Here is a 5,130-nt window from a genome sequence, read left to right as displayed (position 1 = left end):
CAGGCCAGATTAGACTACAGCTTAAGATGTTACATCATGCTTATCTTACTCGAAGCAAAGGTAAGGCAATGGGCCTATGGGACTCAGAGGACTGTGATAAATGTGTGAACAAGGGCACCATAGTACACCACTTTCTGGAATGCCCTGTTTTGCCGTCTTTTTGGAGAGGGGTGATGGCTCACTTGGAAGAGGTTGCAGATCAGCCTTTGGAATGGAATTACAGGGTAATGCTTTTGGGTTTAGACTCAGACTTGGTTTCCCAGGGGTTGTCTATTTACCAATGTCGGTTCATCCTCTTAGCTCTAGTACTGGCTAAAAAAGTCATATTGCAGCATTGGGTGGATAAGTCTCCCACTCCTCTTGTTAAATGGTATGCTAATATGAAACAGATGGTCGGCTGGGAAGGAGAAGGGCATTTTGAATATGACTGGGAGCGCCCCCCACCAAGCCACACTGTGTGGTGAAGGAGTTACGAGCGATTGTCGCAGCTATCCTATACACAGGGCAATACATATTGAATCAGTGTAAATGAGTGCAGCAGGGTTAGGACAGCCTCAAGGGTAGGGGAGATGGGGGGAAGGAGGGGAAGTTTAGAGATATAGAAAAATATCAAGAGGGAATGCCACAACTCACACGTGTCAGATTGCCTGGATGTGTTAGAACAGTGATGGCGAACCTTTCAGAGACCGAGTGCCCAAACAGCAACCCAAAATCTAATTACTCATCGCGAAGTGCCGGTACTCATTATGGGCGGGGTCACCACATATGACTCCACCCTTATGATAGCCACACCCCCTTACACCAGCCATGGCGCATATAAACAGACATCATTGAAAATATTATACTAGTATAGGAGAAAAAAATAACATGATTTTCTTTCATTATAAATCATTTCTGTAAGTTATTACAGCTCCAGTATACACAGTGCAAAATAAGACAGCAGATGTAAATTCTCAAATTGGACATATTCCAAACACTAAAATGAAAATAAAATGATTTTTTCTACCTTTGTTGTCTGGTTTTTTTTTTTTCTATCCATATTGGTCCTAGTCGCTGATTCTTCTGCTCTTTATCTGTTCTCTTAACTCCGTTTCCAGGGCTTCCTTTCCATTTATTTCTTTACTTTCCTCCTTTCTTCTTCATTTCTTGCCCTCCATCCATGTCCAGCAACCCTCCTCTCCCCTCCAGCCACCCATGTCCAGCCACCCTCCTCTCTCCCCTGCCCTCCCCTCCAGCCACCCTCCTCTCCCCCTGCCCTCCCCTCCAGCCACCCTCCTCTCCCCCCCTGCCCTCCCAGCGGCAGGCCTCCCTCCCACCCAGCACCACGCCACCCACCACCAGGCCTCCCTCCCTCCCTCCCACCCAAGCACCAGGCCATGCACCCACCCAGCACTCCCACCCAAGCACCAGGCCTCCCACCCAAGCACCCCAGGCCTCTCTCCCTCCCACCCAGCACCAAGCCACCCACCCAGCACCAGACCTGCCACCCAGCACCAGGCCTCCCTCCCTCCCACCCAAGCACCAGGCCATGCACCCACCCAGCACTCCCACCCAAGCACCAGGCCTCCCACCCAAGCACCCAAGCCTCCCTCCCTCCCACCCAGCACCAGGCCATCCACCCACCCAGCACTCCCACCCAAGCACCAGGCAGGACACCCACCCAAGCACCAGGCAGCCCTCCGCCCTCCCTTCCTCCCTCCCACCCAAGCACCAGGCAGGCCTCCCTCCCACCCAAGCACCCAGCACTTCCACCCAAGCACCAGGCCACACTCCCTCCCTCCCATCCGGCGTGCACCAGGCCACCCTCCCTCCCTCCCACCCAAGCACCAGGCCATGCACCCACCCAGCACTCCCACCCAAGCACCAGGCCACCCAAGCACCCAAGCCTCCCTCCCTCCCACCCAGCACCAGGCCATCCACCCACCCAGCACTCCCACCCAAGCACCAGGACACCCACCCAAGCACCAGGCAGAACACCCACCCAAGCACCAGGCAGCCCTCTGCCCTCCCTCCCTCCCTCCCACCCAAGCACCAGGCAGGCCTCCCTCCCACCCAAGCACCCAGCACTCCCACCCAAGCACCAGGCCACACTCCCTCCCTCCCTCCCATCCGGCGTGCACCAGGCCACCCTCCCTCCCACCCAAGCACCAGGCCATGCACCCACCCAGCACTCCCACCCAAGCACCAGGCCACCCAAGCACCCAAGCCTCCCTCCCACCCAGCACCAGGCCATCGACCCACCCAGCACTCCCACCCAAGCACCAGGACACCCACCCAAGCACCAGGCAGGACACCCACTCAAGCACCAGGCAGCCCTCCGCCCTCCCTCCCTCCCTCCCACCCAAGCACCCAGCACTCCCACCCAAGCACCAGGCCGCACTCCCTCCCTCCCATCCGGCGTGCACCAGGGCACCCTCCCTCCCTCCCACCCGGAGTCAAGCATTCCTCCCTCCCTCCCTCCCTCCCACCCGGCACCAGCCCGCCATCCCTCCCTCCCTCCCTCCGAACCCGAAGAAATTTAAAAGTCTTCCCTTGTCCGAATAGGCGGCGTCAGCATCAGCAGTAGCAGCGAAAAGCGTGCTGCTGTTTGGCGCGTTTTCAGCCTTCCGTCTCTCAAGCTCTCTGGTCCCGCCCTAACAGGAAATGAGGGCGGGACCAGAGAGCTTGAGAGACGGAAGGCTGAAGACGCGCCGAACCAGCAGCACGCTTTTCGCTGCTACTGCTGATGCTGACGCCGCCTACTCAGACAAGGGAAAACTTTTAAATTTCTTCCGGTTCGGAGGGAGGGATGGAGGCCGGGCGGGGTGGTGCTGGGTGGGAGGGAGGGAGGAATGCTTGACGCTGGGTGGGAGGGAGGGAGGAAGGAATGATTGACGCCGGGTGGGTGGGAGGGCTGAAAGTCTCGGGTGAGGCGACCGGCGGCGCGCGTGCCAGCAGAGAGGGCTCCGTGTGCCCTCTCTGGCACGCGTGCCATAGGTTCGCCATCACTGTGTTAGAATATATCTGATGGTTCAGTCCGGATGGTAGGGCAATCACTGTTATCAAATCTGTTACTGGGTCAGAAGCACTGTGTATTGTATTTCATTGTATTTCTCTCAAAAAACAACAAGGCAAGCGATCTGCAAAATCCAATATGGAAAAAGAAGCCAGCAGATCAATATAACATCAGAAAGATTTTATTGAAGATACCGCATGTAAACAAATTGCCCGACACAGGCCGTGTTTTGCCCACCAAGGGCTGCGTCAGGGGCTACAATAAACAAACAGATTGAATTATAATAAATAAAACATCAAATTTAAAATATAAAAACAACATACCACCATAGTTTCTCATATATTGATGAACAAATAGATAATGTATAAGTTATAAAATGATAATAAAATGTTATACATACATGTAAAATCTAAACATGAATAAATAAGTATGTGGTGTACATAGAAAGGACCACATAATACAAATAAATCAATCAATCAATCATCCCAACACAAAAAACGCATTATATGTATTTAAAAATTGTATATATATACAGTGCACTCCATTTAAGTGCACGCCGGATAAGCGCATGCTCTGCTTTACTGCATGAGGTACTTCGGTCCCATTTTTGAAGCATTGAAGAGGGAACTAGTAACGGAGCCTGGTCAGCCCCTTGGGGAGGACACTTGAAGCAGCCACTGGCAGGGGGCCAGAGCCATGCTGGTTGCAAGGGCCCAGACACCCAGGGACTAGTTCCAGGCTTTTTTATGCTTTCTGGGGCACACCTGGAACCAGGTACACAGCCTGATGGTTAAGCCCATGGGGAGGACACTTGAAGCAGCCACTGGCAGGGGGCCAGAGCCATGCTGGTTGCAAGGGCCCAGACACCCAGGGACTAGTTCCAGGCTTTCTTATGCTTTCTGGGGCACACCTGGAACCAGGTACACAGCCTGATGGTTAAGCCCATGGGGAGGACACTTGAAGCAGCCACTGGCAGGGGGCCAGAGCCATGCTGGTTGCAAGGGCCCAGACACCCAGGGACTAGTTCCAGGCTTTTTTATGCTTTCTGGGGCACACCTGGAACCAGGTACACAGCCTGATGGTTAAGCCCATGGGGAGGACACTTGAAGCAGCCACTGGCAGGGGGCCAGAGCCATGCTGGTTGCAAGGGCCCAGACACCCAGGGACTAGTTCCAGGCTTTCTTATGCTTTCTTGGGCACACCTGGAACCAGGTACACAGCCTGATGGTTAAGCCCATGGGGAGGACACTTGAAGCAGCCACTGGCAGGGGGCCAGAGCCATGCTGGTTGCAAGGGCCCAGACACCCAGGGACTAGTTCCAGGCTTTCTTATGCTTTCTTGGGCACACCTGGAACCAGGTACACAGCCTGATGGTTAAGCCCATGGGGAGGACACTTGAAGCAGCCACTGGCAGGGGGCCAGAGCCATGCTGGTTGCAAGGGCCCAGACACCCAGGGACTAGTTCCAGGCTTTCTTATGCTTTCTTGGGCACACCTGGAACCAGGTACACAGCCTGATGGTTAAGCCCATGGGGAGGACACTTGAAGCAGCCACTGGCAGGGGGCCAGAGCCATGCTGGTTGCAAGGGCCCAGACACCCAGGGACTAGTTCCAGGCTTTCTTATGCTTTCTTGGGCACACCTGGAACCAGGTACACAGCCTGATGGTTAAGCCCATGGGGAGGACACTTGAAGCAGCCACTGGCAGGGGGCCAGAGCCATGCTGGTTGCAAGGGCCCAGACACCCAGGGACTAGTTCCAGGCTTTCTTATGCTTTCTTGGGCACACCTGGAACCAGGTACACAGCCTGATGGTTAAGCCCATGGGGAGGACACTTGAAGCAGCCACTGGCAGGGGGCCAGAGCCATGCTGGTTGCAAGGGCCCAGACACCCAGGGACTAGTTCCAGGCTTTCTTATGCTTTCTTGGGCACACCTGGAACCAGGTACACAGCCTGATGGTTAAGCCCATGGGGAGGACACTTGAAGCAGCCACTGGCAGGGGGCCAGAGCCATGCTGGTTGCAAGGGCCCAGACACCCAGGGACTAGTTCCAGGCTTTCTTATGCTTTCTTGGGCACACCTGGAACCAGGTACACAGCCTGATGGTTAAGCCCATGGGGAGGACACTTGAAGCAGC

Source organism: Microcaecilia unicolor, chromosome 7 (assembly GCF_901765095.1).
Source record: "Microcaecilia unicolor chromosome 7, aMicUni1.1, whole genome shotgun sequence".
Lineage (NCBI taxonomy): Eukaryota > Metazoa > Chordata > Amphibia > Gymnophiona > Siphonopidae > Microcaecilia > Microcaecilia unicolor.
The sequence above is the reverse complement of the archived record's forward strand: the minus strand, read 5'-3'. Positions refer to the sequence as shown.